The sequence below is a fragment of the Monodon monoceros genome, unplaced genomic scaffold (genome assembly GCF_005190385.1).
Source record: "Monodon monoceros isolate NGI ecotype Baffin Bay Population unplaced genomic scaffold, NGI_Narwhal_1 Super_Scaffold_11, whole genome shotgun sequence".
Taxonomy (NCBI): domain Eukaryota; kingdom Metazoa; phylum Chordata; class Mammalia; order Artiodactyla; family Monodontidae; genus Monodon; species Monodon monoceros.
In genome coordinates, this window is record NW_021703767.1 from 41,244,583 (window position 1) to 41,271,303 (window position 26,721).

Sequence of the window (26,721 nt, forward strand, 5' to 3'; positions counted from 1 at the left end):
TTTTATGGGGACTGTAATAATCTGACTCCATGTTTTGATATTTGAGTGCTGACTACTTTTAAGTCTCACTCCTCCCTCTGCCCCTGCTGCTCTGCATCTGGGCAACCTGATAAGAAGGTCTGGTGCTTCCTCTTCTTTTTTTTTTTGATGAAAAAATAATCTTTATATTTAAAAGGACAAAACAACTGCCTCATACATTATACATATTTTTTGTTTTACATCTTTATTGGAGTATAATTGCTTTACAGTGGTGTGTTAGTTTCTGCTTTTGGTGCTTCCTCTTTTGATGATGACAGGGGATAAAACAACACGAGCTCCTGCCACACACACAAACCTCACCATGAACCCACTACCTAAGTACCATTGAGACCCTAAAGCCAGTATTGTCTCTTTGCTCTCTCAAGAAACTTTTGGATCAGCTTGAGGGGCCTGCCTTGTTCTCTCTAGAAAGCCTCACTATGTAAGTAATGAAACTTTTCATACACTCTTGGGGTGTGTTGAGCATCATCAGGCTTGACATCTAAACTACATTCGTGGGGAGTTCCACTCTAATTCTACAGAGTAGCTACAACAGAGACAAAAACTTGGAAGAAAACTGAACATGACCAAAAGTAGGTAGGTATTTTAACTAATTTCAAATTATGGATGATGTCTCAATGATAAGATCACAGCCTATTAGCCCCTGCAGTCCAAGTAGTCCTTTACATTTCCTTTTTAAATTTTAAGTAATATTCTTGCCAAGTAGATATCCTGATAAATATTAATGCAATGCCACAATAATATTCATTCATCATTTAACAAAATGATGCATTTCCTTATGCCTCAAAGCTTCTAACCTAAGGGAGAAAAAAACTGCCATTCCCCTTTTATTTTAGTTTCCTAAGGCTGCTGTGACAAATTACCACAAACTTGGTGGTATAAAACAACAGAAAAAAAGTATTCTCTCACAGTTCTGGAAGGCAGAAATCTGAAATCAAAATGGCAGAGTTGTTGACCTCTCCCTGGAGGCTTTAAGGGAGATTTTGTTCCTTGCCTCTTCTAGTTTCTTGCAGATGTCAACATGCCTTGGCTTATAGCTGCATCTCTTTAATCTGTTCTATATCACCTTCTCTTCTATGTATCTATCACCTTCTCTTCTATGTGTCTATATCCTCCTCTATGTGTTTGTCTTATTTCCCACTGTCGACTTTTTATAATCACACATGTAATTATTTTTACTGCCCACAAATAATCCAGGATAGCCTCCTCCTCTCGAAATCCTTAACTTAATCATATATTTTGCCATATAAGGTAATATTTACTCTTTTATCACATGAGGTAATATTCAGATGTTGTGGGAATTGATATGATGATTGTTTTGGGGGGCTATGATTCAGTGCACTACATTTTAGGTAATAGACTCAAAAAACTAAGGAAGTTTTCCCTAGCCCCAGTTCTATATTACTGAGACAAGAGAGCATCGGGGTCTCCTACCTTGTCAGGTTTGTGAAAATAATTCAATAAATGTGAAGACAGAAATGTCAATTAACACAGATCTGTCTTCAAAACTTCAAAACTTACCTCATCTGTATATTCCCTTTTGTATATCCTTTGCCTATTGTAATGAACCACCTGACATTCCCTATATAAGCCCTGCATTTCTGCACTCTGAATTCTTTTCAAACTGTTTGTTTAGCTCACAATACCCTTCCTTCCATCATCTCATGTTCATTTCCTATTTACCTTCATGATCTGTTAAAATTCCTATTGTTCGGTCAAATCTAACTAGACTGTAAATTAATTTAGAAAATAAATCGTATTAGACAGTTTTCCCCAGCACCAACATAATTCCTTTTACATACTGTCATGTAAATGTTTAATCAAAGAATAACTTTGATTAAAAGTTAATTAATTAACTTTGATTAAAGTGTCAAATTTTCCTCTTAAAGTTATATTTCCCTTTTGGAGCCCTTCATCCAAAGCACTCCCTATCTTTGTCTTTATTTATAACTACCGTATTCCATATGTGATTGATTCCTCCTCATTCTTGCTTTTTGGGCTGCTTTGTTGGATCATCTTCATGTTGGGTCTTTTGACTCCTCAACTTTAAATGCTATGTCTATGTCTTTAAGAGCCCTTAGAATACCTCTGTAGGACACTGTCTGGGGTCTTCTGAGGGGATGAAAATTCTCCTGAATTGCAAAGAAGTTAAATCTTTAATGTCATCTTCATGTCTCCTGTACATTCTTGGAAACATTTAGACTAATGAGACAGAATGGATGCATTCTCTAGCAAAATCAAGCAGTCAGATGTACTCTATTCATCTCTTTGAGCTTATATTCCAACTGCTTGTCATATAATGGAATAGACCAACAGTTTTAAGCAGAAACATACAAAAACCATATTTCCACCTGTTGGGTAAAACTGGCTGGTTATGTTGAGGCTAAAAGAGGCTATGTAACAATACCTCAGGCACATTGAGGATAATCCTTATTTGACTCTCACTATTGAATGTGCTACCTAAGGCTAGTTGTGGGGTTACCTTCCTGGGGTGCAAGAAATAGAGTGAAATATCCCCCTTGCCGTAACTGGCCTGGAGGGAGATGATCTAGGACCAATTTTCTGCTATGTTACTGACTTACTCTGTGACTTGGGCAAGTCGATGCCTATCTCTTGTCCACAGTGTCCAAGGGTAGAACCAACACTTTTCATGGCTAATGCATTGTTTACCTATGTATATAATTTGATATTATTTCATTCATTATTTTTTACCAAGCACTATGCTCTGTGCTGGCATAACCTGAAGGAACCATGATTGCTGCACTCAAGGAACCCAGGTCCCAGTGGAAAAGACAGTCAAACAGTTACTAATAATAGAGTAATTGTGGTATTATTGTGGTCTTACTCTTAGTACTGAGAAGGACATAGTAGATGCCATGAAAAGACATATGAGGAATAAGCAACACATTTAGGGTGAGAAAGTCCTTGGAGAGAGTTTGTCACGTGAGCTGAAATTTGAAGGACACAAAGTCACTAGCCAGGTGAAGAAAGCAGAAGATGGCATCTCAGGCAAAGGGACTAAAATGTGCTAAACCATGGAGGCAAGAGAACATGCTACATGGAGAAAAGTAGTATATTCATTTTTTATTTTCCAACAAATATTTATTGATCACTGCTGTGGTCTGAATGTTTGTGTCCTCCCAAAATTCGTATGTTGAAATCCTAGCCCCAAGTTATGGTATTAATAGGTGGGTCCTATGGGAGGTGATTAGGTCATGGGGGTGGAGCTCTCATGAATGGGATTAGTGACATTATAAAAGAAATGCCACAGAGCTTCCTATCTCCTTCCACCATATGAGGATACAACTAGATGTTTCTGACACTGAAGCAGACTACATTTGACTATGCTGCCATCCTGATCTTGAACTTCCAGCCCTCAGAATAATGAGAAGTACATTTCTGCTGTTCATAAGCCACCCAGTCTATGATATTTTGTTATTGAACTAATGAATGAACCAAGAAATGAACTAAGAAAATCACTTATACTTTAGATTCTAATTAAGCAATAATTTATAAGGAAAGCAATCTCTACCATCACAGAAGGTGCAAATCAGTGTGCAGGAGACACAAATGCAGCTTATAATGGTCACAGTTGGGGATCAGTTTGAGGATAGGAGCCTGGGAGGAGATGAAGCTATTGAGGTGGTGGGGTTGCAGATGTAAAGGCCTAATTTGCCATCCTAAGGGACTTACATTCTATCCAGTGGGCAATAATGACAGGCAATAATTGAATTTAAGTAGAGGACCAACCTGATAAAATTGTATTTTTAGAAGATCGCTCTGTAGCCATAAGAAGAATGGGTTGAAAGGAGATACTACTGAAGGACTAAAAATGTGTTAAGAGACAATCCCAAGAACTTAAGAAGCAAATTATGTATGTTAAGGTACTGAGAATAAAATTATTTTAAGAAAAAAAACTAAAGGAGTTGATGATGTGTTGTCTGGAAGGTGTAAGATTTTGACATGGGTAGCAGATTTCATTCACCTGACTATTTGTTCAATATATGCTTATTGAGTTATTACTAATAATTTAATATTAACAGCTAATATATCAATAAACAAAATAGGCAAAATTTTCAGCCTTCATGGAGTTTACATCAGGTTCAGAGGAAAGCAGACATAAACAAGATAAATAGGTAAATGATATAATCAGAAGGTTACAAGTATTATAAAATCTAGAGCAGGGAAAGGGGAACTGCTAATGGTAGGTGGAGTTAGAACTTTAATAGTGCAGTCAGAGCAGACCTTATTGAGAAAGTGACAATTGAACAAAGACTTGAAGCAGATGAAGAAGGGAGCCATAAGCACATCCAAAAGGATATCAGGCAAAAGGAAGAAACTATGCAAAGACCTGGAGACACAGCACATGTCTGGCATGTTCAAGTAGCAGCTGTAGGACAGTGTGGAGAGGAATGAGGGACAGAAGAGCAGAGCAAGATAAGGTGAGGCAGAGTGGCCAGTGGAAGCCAGACGAAGTAGGACCTTCAAGGCCACAGTAAGATATTTGGATTGTGACAAAGAGTGACCTGAATATGCTTAAATTTTAAAAGAAATATAATGTACTCTGTTATAAATAAACTAAGGAAAGCAAACATGCAGAGAATAAGCCCAGTTAATATCCTATTACACTATTCCATGGAGGCAACAGAATATTTCCAGGCAAGAATTGATTGCGACTTGGATATGGTGGTAGCAGTGAAGAAGGAGAGAATTAGTTGTATTCTGGGAAATACTACTGGAGGACCAGAAACATGTTAGGAGGCAATCACAAGGATTCAAGAAGCAAATCATGTATGTAAAGGTAAGGGACTGAGAATGAAGTTATTTTAAAACTTTATTGAGAGCCAATAGAATTTTCAGTTATATAGGATGTCCAATAACTGCTTTGTATACTAATGTGATGAGGCAGAGGAAAACTCATTTTGAAACTGTAGGATAAAGAAAGGAGAATAGCTAATAAACAGTGTTCCTCAGTAGGTATGAGAATCTAGTGCACAAGAGTAGAGCTTTGCCTCAGATACAGGCAGATAAATTTTATCCTTATAAATGGATTAGAAGGCAGGAATATGGTAACCAATGATGTTAGATGTATAGGTGGGATGGTATGAGTTTGATAAAGTTCTCCTTTGATGATGTCACTTTCCTTAGTGAGATAGGAACAGTTATTATTTGAGAGTAAGGATAGGAAATAATGTGTCTTGAGGAAAGAAGAAAAGGAGTAAAACAGTACTCTAAAAAAGTAAAATAAATAATAAATTAAGGAAATGTAGTTTCATTGCCAGATAGTATTATAAGTCCACTTGATTTTTCTGGTGATAAATTCAAGGTTAAGGCAATAAAAATAGCTATTTGTATTCTCCAGACTTGAACAAAATATAAAGTACATAAAGAGCCACATTTAAGCAGGAGTGAGAACATTGTCAAACAAACGAATATTGGAAGAAGTAGCAAAGAAGATGAGGGCACATAGAAGGAAATGTTAACTATTTACCTAAATGGATTTAGGCTGGGTTTTAGTGGAGAAGGAGGGGTATCTTGAAAGTGAAAGAGACAGTGAAAATGTTATGAGATCAATGAATTTTAGTCCAAGTTTATTCAAAAAATTATGAGGTTGGAGGGAAAGTTGGAGGGAGTGGTTATATGGTTGCATACATGATGTTGTGATTCTGAATGAGCACACTATCCAGAAGGGAGAGAACATCTGTCTTCCCATGAGATAGCAATCATGGAAGCACAAGTCAACAGAAATGCAACATGGAGCCAGCACAGGTAGAGAAGTGCCCTGGAGAGTTGCCTGGAGACACAGGAGAATTCGTGTGAGCAATAAATAAACATTTGTTGTTATAATAAGACTAACTTTAGGGATTGTTACTGCACCTAACCTACCCAATCTTGACAGTTATATTCCAATTAGCAGTTATTGACAATGACAAGGATATGTGCAATATGTCTGTGAGAGATGAAATAGGTTGGAAGACAACATTATTGGAATAACAGAATAAAAGAAATTGAAAAGGCAAAGATTATTGATCTGTTTATTGAAATTATTAGTAATTAAGGATAATGAGTGTTTAAGGAGTTAATATCATCAAGAAATAATGGAGAATAAGGTGGGGGTTGGTAGATGCAATAATGAGAGGTTATGAGAAATAGTATGTAATGAGATGGGGTTCAAGGTGTTATGATTTTAAGGAGCACATAGTTTGACTCCAGGCCCAGAATTATGAGGACTGTGGAAGAAAATGAAGCACCCTCTTTGAGGGAAATGCAGAGAAATTATTGTCCACATTTCAGTTAGAGGATGGAGGTTAAGGGAACTTTCAGAGAAGATATTGATATTGTAAGAGTTTTTACTGATAATGGACTACGATTTCCAGAAGACAGAGTAGAAGAATTTAAGGATTTGGGGTACAGGGAGAAATAGGGATAGTTGAATAGATGAACCTAATTATATGGAAGTTATAATATGGAAGATAAAGGGTGATTTGGGAATCTAGGATCTCATTCGATGATTGATACAAATAGGGATAAAAGGCATAAATTACATAAGTCTTGAATTTAAGGCATACAATGTTGGTGAGAATTTGAGTATTATGGGGTTGAGGAGGTATTAAAGTCTAGTAATCTCTTTAATTGCTGCAAATAGAAGTTCGGTGGCTGGGGAGGGACGGTCTTACCCTAAGCACGTGGAGGTATTCCCTTGATCTCTTCTGATGGCCAGTGGGAAAGCAGTCCGAGATCTAATGCCTGCAGGTCCCACCGGACTCTGTTAACAGGGGCAAGGAGATCTGAGAAGCTAGATCTATTTCTAGAATGTTCAGACTCCCTCTTTTTTTGATGGAGTGGATAGACAAGAGCCACAATGTTTTGTATTACTTGTAATACCCTTCATTTTAGAGACTGGAAAACTTTCGCACCTTGAGAAAATTACATATCTAAACAAAGAATTCAGGATTTGGTTCAAAATCTACTCTATCTCCATAACACTCCACTGTCTCATGAATCCTACAAAAACATTCCTAGTTTAACTCCTGGAATTATATTTATTTCTTATTTAAATACAACAAGGTATGGATATTTATGTCGCAGCTATTATGGAAACTATCAGTATGGTAAACATCTGTGCCCTGTTGTGTACAAACAATATGCCCCTCTGTGATCATGTGATATAAGGCATGGCTGTAGAGATGATTTATATAAGATAACCGACCTAAACTTGTGTGTTGACATTAAAGGTTTGCCTAATAAATAAACTGAAAATGCCAATAATGATTTTCAGTGGACCTAAGAATATAAAGGACTAAACGCATTTAGCAGTGGGCCAGATTTCCCCTGGGTGTTATTAACCCATAGACCAGCAGCTGAAGATAGATACAGGCCAGGCACAAGGCAGCAAATCAGTGTCGTCCTCAGCATTGAAATAAACTCTAAAGGAAAAGCAAGGCAGTAAATTGTGACATTACCCCCTGGGTATTCAGTATTTATGCAACTACGTGTTCCATAACTACACATCAGCTCTGTATAAGGAACAGCCCTATGCTTGTGAAATCGTGTATGGTGAATTGGTATTTAGGAGCACTATGAAATATTTTTCCAATCAATGATTTTCTCAATCTTCACAGTTAAAATTTTATCTAAGTTTATAAATGAAGAGATATTTGTTGGAGTTTATTATTGGAACAAATCACAAGAACAGATTTTTTCTTAAATAAAGATGTCCAAATGCTATAGAGACTCATGAAAATACCACTTAAAACTGATGCTTTTTCTCACTCCACACATCACTAAAACAATCTTACCAACATCAGCATTATCCTCCAAGGTTCATTATCACTTTAGTAGGTCAAGATGGGTTTACTGGAAATATATTAACTACACCATTCGATGAAAATCCACAGCAAGATGTTTGATTTAAAAAAATGTCTTACATTTCCATATGTGTATATTTCTTTTCCTTGAAATCACTGAAGGGGAGATTAATCTTAGAAACTATCAAATTATGTTTAGTTTTTGAATTTTCAGTTTTTACAACCAGTTAACAAATTGGAGAAGAAAGGAGGTAATAGAAGGTGGTCCCTTGTTAACACTAGTTAACACATATGTTACGTTCTGCTGTTAACACATATTTAAAGGTCATCTGCGATTTAAGTGCACACTTATGGACATAAACATTATCTCTGGACACTTATGTTTCACACACCTGGAGATAGTGAACATGGCAGCTTCACCTGACTGAGATTTAGATGTTATCAATCCCCAACCAATTTCATGGCCTTAGGTAATAGTAATGGTTTTCCTATCTGTAAAGCCCTTTGCAGACATAAAGGCTTACAGAGGGATAAAAAAAAGTGAAACACATGGAAATAAGCAAAATGCTAGTAACGTAGAGAACATCTTTTGAACCTTCCCGCTCCACATTTGTATTTCCTACAAATAGCCACGTTATTTCCTCATTTGAGGAGGAAAAGTGGTGACTCATTCTCCTTTGTTGATGAGAACAGGCATTAGAACAGAGTATGGTTCATGGACCAATTACTTCAGAATCACCAGGAATATTTGTTAATTTAGGATAACCATATAATGCATCTTCCAAACCATGCCCCTTCTGAGAGACAAACAAGAGGTTGTGATAATTATGCCAGAAGAGCAGGCTAAAGCCAGGAATACCTTCTGACACTTAGTCAAAAATGCAGATTCTTGGTTCCCAGTTTGGATCTACTGAATCAGGACAATGGTTTATTTAAATATGTAGAAAGAGTTTGATGTTTTCCAAAGGGCTTTTGGAAAAGGGGAAGAATTGATATGAAGGGGGATTTCAAGATTATAGCAAGAAGCCAGAGGTTATGGGGAGATTCCCAGACGGTAGAAAATTCCTGGCAAATTTTTGCACAATGATGTCTAATATTAAAATTTACATTATTGCCTGGAGTAACCGTAGTATATATTCTCCTTCACTGCATCCATATATCAGTTAAAAATGTGTTTCCCAACAATGGTACTTTCTGATTAAGTGATACCTTCTAGAGAAGTGATACTTTAAGATAAAGAAGGAATAGGGGTAGGGTCCAGAATGAGGGAATATGACACAGAAAAAAAAAAAAAAAACAGTTTTATAAGACAAAATACAAAGTGGAAATTGAGAATGCAAAGGAAACAGGTCACTGAAACAATCTGTGTTCAAGAGAAATATAAGCCTTCTCAGTATCATCAACAATACCCAGGGGCAGATAATTTTCTCATAGTATATGGAATGAGGCCATTATATTAAAAATCCATTCAAGCCCTAAGGACCTTCATAAGCTGTCACTTGAGTCACACTTATAATGTGATGTACACAGTCATGCAACAAGCTTTACTGTGTATTAGGAAAATTACACTATGGTAGATTCCCAGGTGTTTAAGTTTTCCTTGACATACAAGAACTAGTTGGGAACTTGGACATATGTTTCCTAAATGAGACTTTGAAGGCTATGCCTATTGGACTTACGGTGCTGCTAGGAAGCGTCCAAGTTACAGGTTCCACTCACCTTTGCCAGTTTTAGAAGGTCAGCAAAAAGTAGTGACTTTAGGAAGATAAATCCGTTAATGGTGAGAGAAAGAGAGGTTGGAACAACAGAAGGTAGTAAAACTAGCTAGTCAGTCCCTGTAGAAATATGAGTGTATGGAAATAATTCACTGTGGGGAGTGTGGGCAGGATTGATAATAGAAATGAAAGAGCTTTCAGCTAGAGATTTATATGAGCATCTCCACAAAATTAAAATAAAATTATAGTACATTAAAATTAATTGAATATAAATTAAAGGACACAGTGGTAAAAATTATTTTTGACATTTAAATAAACATTCCCAGAATATATTAGGCGTTAGGCAAATTTATCTAATCTCTGTGCCTCAGTTTCCTTATCAGTAATATAAAGAGCCACATTTAAGCAGGAGTGAGAACATTGTCAAACAAACGAATATTGGAAGAAGTAGCAAAGAAGATGAGGGCACATAGAAGGAAATGTTAATTATTTACCTAAATGGATTTAGGCTGGGTTTTAGTGGAGAAGGAGGGGTATCTTGAAAGTGAAAGAGACAGTGAAAATGTTATGAGATCAATGAATTTTAGTCCAAGTTTATTCAAAAAATTATGAGGTTTGAGTCTTTAGAGGGGGTAAGTCAAATGTAAATGACTTATGACAACAGCCACTGGTGACAAATGATACTGTCAATGCAACTCATGATAATTACTTTTGTATCTATGAATGTATATAATTTGATATTTATCTGACTTGAATACAAAAAAAGTCTTCCATATTCTTCAGTCATGGTGGGAAACAAGGTACAAGTATACAAGTCTGCTGGTACAAACTATCTTTTGAAATGATTAATTCAGATTTTATTGACCTCAGGCATTATCCAGTTCTCTCTCTATAACTCCAACATGATCATTTGTTTAGAATTTTTAATGAGGCTGCATTATTAAAATGTGGCTTTAAGTTTATTATCTTACAGGATGATGCAATGAAAGGCATTAGTATAATAAATTAAGCAAAGCATGTCTTGTAAAGGCAAATCACTAACCTTTCATGTCTACTTCTGCACTCCGTGTGCTACAATGCTCCCTAGATATTAAAAAACAGTGAATCAAATAAGGCTGTGCATTGCAAGAGGAAAGATCAATGGTTTTTGTAACAGGTTCTCATTGACAGCCAAAGAACTTCACTCAGTGCATTTTCATACAAAGCTCTTAAATATGAAAGAGAATTATATCCAAAGGGAAAATATATCAGCCAACAAAAACCTTAAACAATGCTGACATCTAGGATTCTCTGTTATACCAATCATGCATAAAATTAGTATGTTGTGATATCAGTCACAAAGAATGTTTAAGAATTTATTGTAATAATAAATAATGCTAATATCTTTCTTATGTGTTGCAAAGAGTACCTCACAACCACTACCAAAAAAAAAAAAAGATTCTACAATCAATGATTGAAAGCTTTTAAACATTCTTTAGGTGGCAAATCACAGAGATGCTATGTTATAATTTTCAAAAGGAATTTGAAAATCTTTTTTAGTTCAACATTCCAAATTGCTTCATCTTATTTGAATATATTGAAAATGTTCATTTTATTATTCTATATTCCTCTGAGGACATATCACTTTAAATTCTCTAATTCTCCATTGTAAAAGTGAAAAATTCTCTAAGTCTCTTGGATCTAGGACTTTAAAAATTAAATATTTTATTCACATTTCAGATGCTAATGATTACTTTTATAGAATGAATATAATATTTTTATTAACAGCTTGAAATTATGTGATTGTTTCAAAGCCTATTACATCATATCACAATTTTTATACGTCTATAAAATCTTTTAATAGTCAATTCAACCACCATTAGGATGAAACATACTATATTTGCTACATTAAATCAACCTCTTAAAAGACATAGGGGGTCATTTCCCCCCTTGAATGCTTCTACCTAGTATTTATTACTATTACCAGTGCCTAAGAAAGAAGGGCTCAATCCCTCAGGGTTTAATTCTGTGAGAGAAAATGGAACACTTGACTATGTATACATTATCACTGAGTTATATTTATCTAAGTAGGTGCAAAGAATAAACTAAAAGGGAAATGCAGGCATAGCTAGGAAAATTAGGAGCGTGCTAGTCCAGGAACACAAGATTACCTGAAGCTCTAAACTGGTGGAAGTTTGACAATGCCCGGGATGAAGAAGTAGACAACTAGATTCTAGCATGAGCTTTTCAGGAGGAGCTGTGTAACTTTGGAAAAGATACTTAATTTCTCTGTGCTTTTTTTTCTTCCTTATCTAAAAAGTAAAGGGAAGCAGAAACTAACACACCATTGTAAAGCAATTATACTCCAATATAGATGTTAAAAAAAAAAAAAGTAATGGGTATTGAGTGTTATGACAAATAAAGTGCTTTTATGTATTCTATTAAAGCATCCAATTTGGAGGATGTATTGTAAGAAACATACCCTAAGTGCAATTTGAATATTGTCTCTCTCCCTTTCTCTCTGTCTTTTGTGATAAGACGATGCTGCAAAATAATCATCGACATGTATTCCACTCTACAACATTGTCCCCTCCCCCCCCATTTTTACTAAAAAGCTCCCAACACCCTAGAGCAGTTAATCACTGTTGTCCCAAGGGGAAATTTTGATGACAGCCAGAGAAATCTGTTAGACTGCGTCAGAGTATAACATTTAAAAGAATACTTGCAAAGCGGTTTTAAAAATTTATTTATGCATTTACATACGTATGTATTTTGCATCACAGAAGAGATACCAACATCCTGTGTTTCCAGAGAAAGAAAAAGCTGGACAGTTAGTTGTCAAGGGACTTTCATCTAACCACATGGCCTAGAGAACCCTATATAACTTTTGGGGAATCCAAGCATGCAGAAAACTTTTGTAGAACTTCCCCTCTGGGACCTGAGAGCAGAGAAGCTTGGCAGAAGTTTCCACATCCCCTAGAGAGGGGAGCAATAAAGGAGTAAAAGCTACATTGGTTGCCAAGGGCAAGGAGATAGAGGGGCAGCTCCAATAGTGTCCCATGGTTCTTGAGTGAACTGGGAGAGCATCTGAATTCTTCTCACCCCATCCTGTGGATGGACACAAGATTTTCCCCACTCCATCCTAGGAAAGGAGGTAATAAACGTCCTGTGGGCATGAAATTCTTGTAGTAGAACCTGGGCATTTGGTAAAGGATGTCCTTTAGACTGGCTACCAAATGAGAATGAAGAAATAACAGCAGATGCCAACATGAGAGATTGGCCTTTCGGGGTGATGAAATAAATCTGTGAATCCCAAGGAGACTTATGTTCATAGGCACTGGTTGGACCCTCTCAGTTCTACTCCTCCCATAACAGGAAGCTACTGCAGAAGTCCCGAGAATTGAGAGATCAACATAGGGAGGGTGTGGAAGAAGACATCTGTATGTCCCTGTTACATGTTCTTATGTCTGGCACATAGCAGGCTCTCAATAAATAATTCACCTTTACTGGTTAGCAATATTATTAGTAGTATTACTCGGTAACTAAATACATATATAACTATTTAAACTATTTTGGCTGATTTTATTCTGTTAAAAACAGAGCTTTATTGGTAGATTATATTTACACATAAATACAGATTTTACTAATGTCCAGGTACTTAACACTGGATATAAGAAATCAAATATAAAATATAAATATTGTAGAAGTATGCTGCTTCTATGGGTTATCTACTTGAAAACACTAAAATAACTACTGCTGAGGCTGAAAGGCAGATTTGTACATCAATAATGTTGAAAATGTCACCATAAATTAGTTTTATGAAATGAATCACCTGCTCTTTGAAAAAAGGAGGGCCTCTTAGAGATTATAATGATTAGCAAGTAAAAACAGAATAAATGTTGAAATAAATTGATTACATTTCAGAATTGCTTTTCTTACCTTAACACAGAGAAACAGCTCTCCTAGATACTGATATATGAGATTACTGATGACAAAATGAAAATATGGGCCAGAAAATAGATTTGGGAAAGATCAGTCTTTTGCCCTTTCTTAAAATACAGACATAACTAAAGTGTCAAGAGTGGGACTGCCAGTGATGGTATAGCATCTGACAGCTCAAACACAGCTTGCTCGTCAGTCTGATGCTGCCAAGCCCGAGATGGCAGGATTCCACCCTATAAATATGTCTGTTATCTTGAGGTTAGGAGGACTGGTTTTTGCCTTCATGTGACTGAAGCTTGTAATTACTATAATAAAGTACTGGTTGCCACTTAATCTACAACTCCAGGGCCAATACTCAAACCCTCATTTCCCAAATTGTACAGGCTGTGTTTGCAATATTATCTCCCTTTGAATGCTCTCAATCAGAATACAAAAGACAATGGATAAGGGAGACTATATTTCAGAAGCATTTTTGAGATCTGTCATATTTCCTCATTTGCATGGCCATGTACTACAAAATTAAGTTTTGGATTCTAATGTTCTGGCTCATTCAGATGATTTGTTCTGGGGATGTCAGCACTCATGATGCTGATGCCAAGTGCTGTTTATGCCTTCCTGTCCTCTAGGGACTCGTAAATCCATCCTACATCCACAAGCTGTCAGAGGAGAAGAAAAGCACTGGTCACTAATCTTGTCATGAGCAACTTCATTCTCAGCACCCTGGTTTATAGCTTGGCCTGGATCGAAATGAGCTGGTAATACAAATGTGTACTTTGGATGTCCTTTCTGTTTTTGCCATCAGTTGATCTTCTTTTCTCCTGACATTCTTTGAACCATGTTAGACAGGTGTTACACAAAGTTGAAAACATACCCCTACTAAGGAGTTTTGTGTGCATGTGTTGAACAGGCTAGTGAACAATTTATTAAAGCTTCCTGGGAGCAAGCAGTCCCTCCAGTTGGCTTTTTTTTTTTTTTTCCCTTCTGGATTCTTCCACTTTACTTACGAGACTGAATATAAAGGGAGAAGCCCCTGCACAAAGTGATAGGAACAGCAGTAAGACTGAAAGTTCTCTGATCAAATGGCCCCATTAAATCCACCACTGCCCCCTTGAAGGCCTGTGATGGTTCATTTCTTTCAGCAAAGAATACCACCAGTATTGATGTCATATTCAATAACCTTGAGTTGCGACTTTGGGGAAAAAAAGTATATCTTTCCGAAACAGTGGATATTGAACATGAAGACTTTAAATTATTTTCAATCTTTCTCAGAACGAATAGATACATATATTCATTTTCTCTTTCTTAACGTTTTGTATTAATATACTTGGCTGTTCTTCTTAACTTCAGATAAAATTATTTGTTCTGGAGGCTATGGAAATAAGAGTTCTCTGTTTACTCAGAGCCTAGCTACATAAACAAACATTTTTACTAGGATTCTCTACTTTCAACACTAATAAAAGAAATAAGTTGTTAAAAAGGAAATATTTTATAGTTATCATTTCAACCCTGTTTAGGATCAGTAGCCAATTTTACTACTTGCACAATTTTTTGGTACTTGGAAATTCATTGTTTTGAAACTTGTTCTTTTCAACTTTATTTTGTCCTGATATCAAAAAACTGTATATTTTAGTTTTATGACAAAAAATATCTAATATTTTGAGATTTTTTTAACCTCTGGTTTATGCATAACCACTGCAGGAAAAGTGGTTTAACAGAATGGACTTCATATGACTTTGAAGTCAAACTGACTTGAGTTCCAACCCCACCTCTAATACTTCATAGCTGTGTGCTTTGAGTCAAGGTATTTAAATTCTATGTCCCTTAATTCATTCATTGCAAAAAAGAGAGTAATAACAGCACTAACCTTGCAAGGTGTTTGTAAGAAACAAAGGCATTATTTTTAAAGTATCTAGACTAGTGCCTTATGTATGAATAAGGTTTAAATGTATTAACTCTACATCTCATTTATGTCAATTGTCCAGCACCTACACTTATAGGGCAGCCCTGCTCATTAGAAAAAGAAAGTTATATCGGTAAAATAAACATCTAGAGCATTAATTAATTAAAGACACGCAAATATATCATTTTGTGGAGAAGGGTGAGGTATATTTAAGTTGTATGTACCTATTAATTATTATTTTTCATTTTCAGAGATTTTAATAGGTCTCTTTTGCATTGGCTGACAGTGCCACCTCCTTTCTCTCTTCTATCTACAGTACATCTGGTACTAACTCTAGCCTACTCTAGCCCCAATCCAAAAACAAGCCAGAGTTGTCCCTATTTCCTCTGCCCTCAACTGGCTCTGCCAGATTTCTTTCTTAATTCATTAGTTCAATATCATTACCCAATAAGATCTATGATTAATTTTAACACATATCCACCAGTCAATGACATAGCTTAGGAATAGTTTTTCTTTCCATGAACTATGAACAATGGTTTTAGTGATATCTAATTTAAAAAATATCTTTCTTAAAGTCCCTCCTACTCCTTCAGATGACTTACTTTGGATAAACCAGGGGTACTCTACCAGTATCCATGCTGGTCTGCCAACAAAGTAACTGCTCCTTTGTATATACAAAATTATAAATTGGTTTTCATGTATATATCCTTTCCTACCTTCCATCCCTAGTTGAACTTACTCCAACCTAAGAGATCAAAGAGGGGATCAAGAGTAATAAATGTTTCTATTTCTCTCTGGATTCATAGTTTTCATGAGGCTTTGCTTCAGATTTTTACTCAGGTTGACCATAAGGTAAAAAGGATAATTTAGAGACACTATGTCATTAGGGAATATTCTGTAAAGAATGAAAAAAATTATACTTCATGGAAATGCAACTCAGAACTCTGTTCCAGTAGTTTCTGGATGGCCTCCATCTGAATTCTTGGAGCCCCTCTTTACTGAAGTTCTCTTCCTGATGGGAAGCCAGCCTAACCTTGCACTACAGTTTCAAGAACAGAATTCTCTGAAGGTGTATGAAAAATTGTCTGAATACAGATATTTCTGGAAAGAGAGTTTCCTTGACTCTTCTCACATCTGAGTTTAAAAAGGCTAAAGATTTCCGCACAGCAGTAACCCTAATAGTTCTCGAGTATTGGTCATTTGTGGTTGTGGGCTCCTGGATGTGCTATTCTGAATCAGAAAATAAATAACCCATATTGTAGCCCTCCAAAGAAAGTACTCAGTGTTTGGCATATTCCTGTGTTCCTCATTGATGCTTTCTTATTGACCTTTCTTTTTGCCTCTAATTTAGAATCAGTTAATCTGTTACTCCTGGGAGGTATGAATTTCCATATTCTGGTTGATTTATATGGATTTCCTGTAAACTGAAGACTACAGGATGAAATCGATCACCACGATGCCTACAGCAGTGGCCAGGGATAGGACATGAGAAACACCTGATGTTTTCCATTCTTATTAAGGCTGAAATGAGATGCTCCCTGTGCTGGGAGATTATTTGGGGAACCTCACACTGATAAGAGAAGAAGAGAGACATGACATTTTGTACCTTTAGCTGATGTTTTATCATAGTGATAAAAGAATAACTGAAGGTTTTATCTGACCCTTTTAAGAACTGTTGAGTTTATAGGACTTCTGTGGGTAGCGACGTGATAATAACCCAGAATCAAAGAAATTGATGCATTAACTCAGTTTAGATAACATTTACTAGAAAAATGTAACAGTTTACTAGAAAAATGTAATAGTTCTGAAATTCTGAGTTACATTCACTTGTTTGAAAGAGTGTTGTTAGGATGTTTAATTTCATTTGTTTTATTATATGATTTCTTTTCTTACTTTTTTTGCTTGTGGGAAATATTACATGTATATTCAGTTACCAAAAATAATATAAATACCCATTATTAAGATGATACTCCTTTTAAAAAGCACAAAACACCTCTCTGACAGCAACACCTCATGTTAAAGGTGTTAAAGGTGAACAATTTGCTACATAACAATTTGCTACATAAAAAAACGGCTGGAGGTTTTTCTTTGTAGCTGAACTTTATTTCAGTTCTTTTAGTGTCCATATTTCCATTTGTCATGAAAATTTAAAATTAAACCTCTCCAATGTGCACATTTTAATTTAATATGAGGGAATGTAATTTATTATTTGGCACAGATTTATTGTTGTAAAAACTCCCACTGATGTCATGGTGAATTCTGTGCATGAAATGAGGGCAAACAAATGATTCATTTTTCATGAATATTAACAATCAGTGTTACAGTCTCCTCAAACAGCAGTGTAATGTTCTTTACCAAAATACTCAAATGTTCTTAGCTTATATTTCTTTTACTAAAGCTATAAGGTAGAAAAGAGTTTTATAAGAAGTAATGATATTGCCACAAAAAACTGGTACAAGATAGAAAGTTGCCAAGTTAATCTGACTGCAGAAGATTCATCAACTCAAGTGACCAAGCGATGATAAGATAACCATTTAGGTAGGGTTACCTTATAACCTATGATGTAGTTTAGTAGATGAATTGCTCTCCTATGTCTGTTGCTGGGATATTATGAAACAACTCTTGTTTTCACATATAACTGCATCATAGAAATAGAGCCCTCTCTTTACAAACCAACTCTTCTTTCATTCAACAAATATTCATTGAGTAGGTACTGTGTACTGGAACTATGCTAGGTATTTGAGGTACAGCAATAAATAAGATAGACAATGTCACCAATATGTTATGGAGCTTATAGTCTAGTGGGAAACACTAGCAATAAATCAACATAAAAGGGGGCAATTATAGATTAATGAACAAATCATACAGACATAGGAAGAGGTAAGTAATTAATATTTGGCCAACTCTCCACTAACAGTTAACCAGTCCAAATAGTTAACTAACGGTCCAAATAGGACTTTTAGTTAGCTTGTTTCATTCTCATTTTCTGTCCATGTCATCCACAGCATTTCTGTTCAACCCTGGCTCTTCCATTTGAAATTCAGTTATGATGTTTTTGAAGAAAGCAATTAAAAAACAATCTTCTTTGATTTAATAATTGTTTGAAAAGTGAGAAAGGCCAACAGAGAGATAAACTAGATTATAAGACCATTCACTTCCCTAACTTTGTAATTCTCAATTTGTTGATATGGCAAAATTTTCCATGTATACAATATAAAAACTATAAATTCAAATATATCCTATTAAGGAAGCCAGAAAAAAATACAAAATAAAATACAATTAAGTGTTAAGTATTCATTGTGAGAAAGTGAAAACAGTATAGTACTTTAAAGCAATGCAGATTAGCCATGATTTTAGAACAGCTTTGTAAAAACCTGCCCAACATATGATGATATTTCCACCCAATGGTACAAATATACATCTCACCAGCTGTTGCAAGTTGGGTTCTCTTGGAAGAAGATTCTGAGATGCAGATTAGAGTGCAAGAGTTTTATTAGGGAGAGCTCTTAGGTTCAAGTCCTTTGGGAATAAATGAAGCAGACTGCGTAGAGAAAGAAATTGAGCAGTGGCACTGTCTCAATAGAGGTGCCATCCAAACCAGGTAAAGCTGGAATAACCCTTCATATTTACCCTGAATTGGGGTAAGAGAGCCATTATCTTTAGAGCCCCGTAGTCTTCATCAGATGAGGGCTCTCCCAGAAAGAAGACATGACTTAGAGCCAAGGTACTTGTCTTCAGCAGAGACAATCTCAAAATAAGGCTGACAGAGGAGGACTAGCTATGTACTGACAGTTCACCTAGCAGCTTCATTCTTAAAGGGGCATCTGGGAGATTTCTGTCCCTTACACCACTTGGAACACTTCTTTTATAAATTCAGGGAGCAGTTAGCCCAGAGCGCTAGTAAGCCTCTCCTGCTGGGGAAATTTAGATGAAGAGAATTGGTGAGAAAAACTACAGACACTACTGCTCGAAATGGTTATGGGAGCCACAAATGTTACTTTATTTTCCTTCACTACTATCCATTCTATCTATTCCCTTCAACATCAACTAGCATATTTGCTGGTCCCAAGGCATGATGCATTCTTAATCCATGAGAAGTTTGAGCCCTTAGTCATCACATCCTTATCAAGCAGGCATGTTGCACTTGCCCATTCACTATCAAAATAGGGCAAAACAATATCAAGAGACCCCAAGTACAGCACCTGGATTATACATTCTGCCCCCACTGAATAACAACAGACCCACTGTATACTCCCAATGATCAGATTCAATTCACCTTGACAAAATGCTGATTCTTTTTCTTGCCTCTTTTTTCCCCCAACCCTGCTCCTTGATCAAGCACCCTCAGATTACCATCTCAGGCATACTAAGGCTGAGTATGTTCTTCAGCTCCTGTGGGGATATTGTCCATTCCTCCCTTATCTGGACCTGCATGTCTCCAACTGGGTTATGTTCTGACTTACTCCTAGTGGCCAAGAGGGGAATTGGAGACAGAGCTTGAGGATGGGGTATATGCTAACTTGTATGAGTGAAGCCTCTCCACCAACTTCAAGAAAAGTAGGACTACTAGCCCTAAATACGGAGTGAGCCATTTCTCCAGCTCTGAGGGTTCAGGGGAATTTGGGAGTTCAAAGTTTATGAGTCCCATTAATCAAGATGTTCCCATCCCATGTGTCAAGGTCAAGTTCTTTCTTAACCAGGGCCCTGGCCTTAGCATAGCACACCTGATTAGGTGGAGAGTTAAACCATCTTTGGAGCTCTGTTACTCCTACGAATAAGCCCCACGCCTAACCCTCAGTTTTCTCTGACTCTACTGCAGAAAGTAAAATCCTCTTCATGTGTTAAAAATCGCCCTAGCCTTCATACTTGGCTTTCAGTTGTCAATTAATTACTTTGAACTTTTCCTTTTCTTTTCCTAAAGCAATAACATTTAGCATATGCAGCCAATTACAGGTTCTTTTAGCTACATTTTACTCTTCCTCTCTCATATACCTGATATATCAAACCATCGAGTGCAATCCCTTCCAGCAGTACACCACCTCAGGTAAATGTTTTAACAATTACAATGGTACTTTGTGCCAGGAGCCATCTATACTCCACCTCCTACCGGTGATGTGGTCATTGCCAACCAAAAAGCAGGCAATTCAGTTCTAGAGTCCTATCTCTAGTCCACCAGATGACTACTAACACCAGTTGTCCCTGTGGGCTTTCCAGGAAACAGATTCTGTGATGGAAATTCCCATGCAGGGGATTTACTGGGGAAGGGAAGTGAGGAAGCAGGACTGGTCAGAGGAAGAAGTTGAGATCTGCTACAATCTCAATGGAAAGCTCAGTCAATCCTACATGGAAGATTAAGTTGGGACAACTATTCAGCGTTTTCCAGAGTTGGGGGAAATGGGTCAGATCAATGATTGATCTCCCACACTGATCAATCGTTGTATATGGGGCACCCCTCATGGGGATGTAACTTAAGCAGCATGGCTGTCTATAGCCATGGCAGCTCCCAAAGAAGGCTGAGAGCTAAAAACTATAGACAGGAAGTACAGAATAAATTATTAATTCTTTACAAGAGAATCAGGATGGTGTTATCACAGTGTTCACCAAACTATTATGTAACATTGCTACACATTTTTAATGTAAAAAGAAAAACAAAATCCTCAAACATGTTTTAAAAGGAAGACATTCATGCCATATATCTTCTTTCTGCTCTCTAAATCCACTTTGTTTCTTGTTGCACTTAGCCAGGCAGAAGTTGACGAGACAGCAGAGTAAATTCAGCCTATTAGTTCCTCTAGTTCGCTCCCTTGAGAGCAAATCACTGATCTTCTTAAGCAACCGACTCTAATGATTCTATTTCTAGGAAGACATGACTCCTCCCTCCCCCTTATATTTAGAGCATCTGACCAACCCTGCTTCCTTCGCTTCCTTTCCCCAGTAAATCCCCTGCATGGGAATCTCCATCACTGCTCTTAGACTGCTGTTCTTGCACTATATTTATGCTTCCTTACACACTGCCCCCACCTTTGTATTAAGTCCATCTGTAAACAAACCCTTCTCAAGTTTTCCTAACTTGAGTGTACCCTTTGTTTCTTAATGAGACCGTGACTGATACAAACATCTTTCTTAATATTATCAGTCGTCTGTAAACTCCCTTAGGGCTACATCTGTGCTTGATTTGTCTTTGTGTCTCTAAGATGCTCCACATGTTCTATAGGTATGCAGTAATTGTGTTAAATGAGCCAGCTTTTTCAAACATATATATAGGATTTTTATTTCAGTCAATACTAATATTATCTGAAGTTCTAATTACTTCTTATTTTGCCAAGGCTGGAGAGAGCATCTTAAATGTGTCACCATTTCTTGCATATTTTAGTTATAAATAAAATACTGGCTAACTCAGATTCTCAGTTCCTTAGGCCTTATTAGAGAAGGCAGATACTATTTAACTGGTTCATGAGAAGCTAGAGTTAGTTACTCGAGATAGTCCACTATTTGTATAACCTAGTAGAAGTTCTTGTTTTTTCATCTATGCAATAAGTGAATGGAAAACATCACTGAATTCTTTGTAGTTCTAATTTTTTTTTGTTCTCTGATGTAAAATGGGCACGTTGCTTGGAATTTTCATTTTGTATACTCTTTAACTTCTGAGTCATTGAATTTTTCACAGATAATGTCCTAGGCTATTGATTATCACTTCCTACCTTTTAGTGGATGGAAAAAAAATGAGAAATAGACAATGTCATTGAGATTTTGGCAAAGACAACAATGTGAAGTTCATAAATACTGCATTTGCGCTTTGGTGAAGTGGCCATTGCTCAAAGTTAATGGTTTTGGCAGCCATGGATAGCTCAATGTTGATTGACTGATATAAAGGTCAACTGCTTAATTTATGAGCTGTCCTTCCAGAATAAAGACACCGGTGCTGACCTGCTGGCAGGAGGAGCTGCCATTGAGACTGTTGACACAATAGCGATGATAGTTTAAAAAGAATCTATTCCCCTTCTTTTGATCCCTGCCTCTTGTGATCAATGGCACTTAAGCCAGGTCAAGATAAGAAACAGACATTTCTGTGGCCGTAGAACAAGTTCAGACCAAGTTGCTACAAAGCATTATTAACTTCATGTGCATTCTGTTCTAACAAACTGAACTAGCCAGACATAAGCAATTACTATTTACCACCCAGACTACAGACAAGTTCAGGATGGCATTCTCTATTAGTTCTAAACTGCTCAGAAAAGAATTCAGTCACTCCATAAATCAAAGTTATTTAAAAATTCTAGTTTGGAATTTTATTTTATTTTTCATACCACAGATTCTATCCTATACTGTTTTGGATATTGTCATTGAACTAATAATGGTAATTTACAAAAACTGCTAATTGTAAATGGGTGAAAGTTGAATTTGTCAACAATATGAATATACTATTTAAGTTATAGTTTTTTTTAATCTAGGCACTAATGGTATTTGGGTCTGGATAAGTCTTTGTTGCAGATAGGTTGTGCTGTGCATTGTAGAATGTTTAGCAGTATCACTAGCTTCTACCCACTGGATACCAGCAGCAATACGCCTTATTTGTGACAACCAAAAAATGTTTCTAAACATTGCCAAATATCCCTTTGGAGGAAAATTAACCCCAGATTGGGAACAACTGATTTAATTTTAAAATATTTTGAATTTATTTTGTTGCCAAGCAATGAACATTGGGAACTCTACAATGAATAGAATGTTGCCCTCTACTCCCAAGGATTTTACAATCTGTTCAAAAAAGGAAGACAAGTAAATACTACCATTGAGGTATATGGAAGGTGTCGTGTGTGTGTACATATGTTTAACTTCCTATGCTTTTTTAAATGTTTCATTCAGTAATAATGTATTTGACAATGAATTTGTCATTAACTGATTAGGCCACACCATGCAGCCTTGCCAGAAGGAAAATGGAGAAGCTAGAAATGTCAGGGGGAGGTGATGAGAATAAGGCCAAGATGAAAACAGGATTAGGATGGCTAAAATATGTGGCCCAAACTTTGACATCTAGTGTGAAATAACACAAGAGTTAAATCTAAAGATGAGAACTGATGTTACTGCAGAGCACCAATCATACATTTAACAAAGATCTATCAAGAAACGCTTAAAGATCTTTGAAGTCGAAGGTTTACAAGTGTAACATTTATACCTGTACTGTCATGAAACAACCCTTGGCACTACGTTCCTATTGCTGAGCTGAAGGAGAAGGTTGATCGTCGTTCTGTGAAAAAGCTGGAAGATGGCCCCAAATTCTTGAAATCTGGTGATGCTGCCATCGTTGATATGGTTCCTGGCAAACCCATGTGTGTTGAGAGCTGCTCTGACTATCCTCCTCTGGGCCGCTTTGCTGTTCATGACATGAGACAGATGGTTGCTGTGGGTGTCATCAAAGCAGTGGACAAGAAGGCAGCTGGAGCTGGCAAGGTCACCAAGTCTGCCCAGAAAGCTCAGAAGGCTAAATGAATATTATCCCCAATACCTGCCACCCCAGTCTTAATCAGTGGTGGAAGAACAGTCTCAGAACTGAGACCGTTCCTATTGCATAATCTGTTCATGCTGACGCACTGACCTGAGGACACAGCACAGACTTCGCTAGCTCATCCTTCTCATTGCAAATTTCAAATTCCAAACTAAATGTCAAAATGCGGCAACACTTCCCTGAAACTCAAAGAAATTAGAAGGAGAACTCCAGCCAGGAGACATAATTCTGTACCAAAAAGTTGCTGCCACATACCAAACAGAAAGATACAAAAGTCGTTTTATATAAAAGGCAATGTAAAACATGCAGTGGAACAAGGCTAGGCTTAGAGAGCTCTTCAAAATAAATCTCTTAATGGAACACACGATTCTCAGTTGCGAGAGTCAAACTGAATTAGTATTTATTATGTGGTGAGAAGTGTTATTTAATTTAACCATTTCAGGACATGTCCAGGAAAAATGCAAACATATGCAATTCAACAATAGAAATGAATAAGACCTATAGCAGGTCCCCTATGTGAGGAATCATCAGAGTAAGTCAACAGTAGTCCTGCGTTTTGAATGGTACTGTGAGAAGTTCAGGATAGTGATATTCTTAGCTTAGAAATCCACATTTCCAGTAGCAACTAAACACTCAGATCACATACTGGGCATAAATATTCCAAAGACTGCAGAAATATGTACTTTCTATAAAATTTAATTATTTAACATTAATATAAACTACCCAGGTGGTTTAAAAAAGCATCTCATAGGACAATGCAATTTTCTCTCATGCTGAGCAACAAAAACTATTTAAATCCAAGCAAAGTTCTGAATATGTGACTAAAATTTATAGTGAATTTTTATTTATTTACTTATTTATTTTAACCTTTTTTTAACATCTTTATTGGAGTATAATTGCTTTACAATGGTGTGTTAGTTTCTGCTTTATAACAAAGTGAGTCAGTTATACATATACATATGTTCCCATATCTCTAACCTCTTGCGTCTCCCTCCCTCCCACCCTCCCTATCCCACCCCTGTAGGTGGTCACAAAGCACCGAGCTGATCTCCCTGTGCTATGCAGCTGCTTCCCACTACCTATCTATTTTACATTTGGCAATGTATATATGTTCATGCCACTCTCTCATTTCGTCCCAGCTTACCCTTCCCCTTCCCCATGTCCTAAGTCCATTCTCTACATCTGCATCTTTATTCCTGTCCTGTCCCTAGGTTCTTCAGCACCTTTTTTTTTTTTCAGATTACATATTCATGTGTTAGCATACAGTATTTGTTTTTCTCTTTCTGACTTATTTCACTCTGTGTGACAGACTCTAGGTCCATCCACTTCACTACAAATAACTCAATTTCATTTCTTTTTATGGCTGAGTAATATTCCATTGTGTATATGTGCCACATCTTCTTTATCCATTCATCTGTTGATGGACACTTAGGTTGCTTCCATGTCCTGGCTATTGTAAACAGAGCTGCAGTGAACATTGTGGTACATGACTCTTTTTGAATTATGGTTTTCTCAGGGTATATGCCCAGTAGTGGGATTGCTGAGTTGTACGGTAGTTCTACTTTTAGTTTTTTTAAGGAACCTCCATACTGTTCTCCATAGTGGCTGTATTAATTTACATTCCCACCAACAGTGCAAGAGGGTTCCCTTTACTCTACACCCTCTCCAGCATTTATTGTTTGTAGATTTTTGGATGATGGTCATTCTGACTGGTGTGAGGGGATACCTCACTGTAGTTTTGATTTGCATTTCTCTAATGATTAGTGATGTTGAGCATCCTTTCACACGTTTGTTGGCAATCTGTATATCTTCTTTGGAGAAATGTCGATTTAGGTCTTCTGCCCATTTTTGGATTGGGTTGTTTGTTTTTTTGATATTGAGCTGCTTGTAAATTTTGGAGATTAATCCTTTGTCAGTTGCTTCATTTGCAAATATTTTCTCCCATTCTGAGGGATATCTTTTTGTCTTGTTTATGTTTTCCTTTGCTGTGCAAAAGCTTTTAAGTTTCATTAGGCCCCATTTGTTTATTTTTGTTTTTATTTCCATTTCTCTAGGAGGTGGGTCAAAAAGGATCTTGCTGTGATTTATGTCATAGAGTGTTCTCCCTATGTTTTCCTCTAAGAGTTTTATAGTGTCTGGCCTTACATTATAGTGAATCTTAGATACTAAAATGTGAACCAAAGCTGATAAAGAGAAAACTTAATTAATATCTGTTAACATCTGCCAAAATTAGCATCTATTTTGGGATCAGCTATGATTCAAAAGAGCAAATATCTAGGAGACCGTAAGTAAGGAATCATTTTTTTTTCTTTTTTCCTATTTTCTAGGGTTAAAGTGGAGGGTAACTATTTAAGCTCAACCCAGAAACAAGTTGACTTGTGTATTTGGCCAAACTATTTTACAAATGGAGGCACATCCTGCCCAGGACTGTCCATAATCAAGAGTAAAGAGGATGCAACATGAAAAGGCAAAATAAAAATGACCAATTTATTGCCTCAATTTATTCCAAACAAACATACTTTGTAATACTTGAAAAGATCTATGTGAAATGATTCAAATATGAACTAGAGTCCCTCTTCTCAAGTCGTTCACAATTTAGTAGGGGATGATTAATGCAGAAGCAATAAACTAAAATAGACTTAATTAAAATGCTGTTAATTAATATACAAAAATAATAATTTTTAAAAGCCTAGAATACTGTGGAAAAGAGGACAGGAATAAAAAAAAGGGGGGTTTGCTTTTTCTTAGCTCTGGCAAGCTTTAGTAAATGTTTATTATGTCTATAGTCATAATATGAATTAAAGTCATTCTTATTTATTTGTTGCTTATTCTATG

General features: G+C 36.5%; 1 pseudogene; it reads left to right on the forward strand.

Moving 5' to 3' along the window:
- LOC114890243 overlaps positions 1-23,890 on the forward strand; it is a 38,507-nt pseudogene extending 14,617 nt beyond the window's left edge.
- The last annotated feature ends 2,831 nt before the right edge of the window (positions 23,891-26,721 follow it).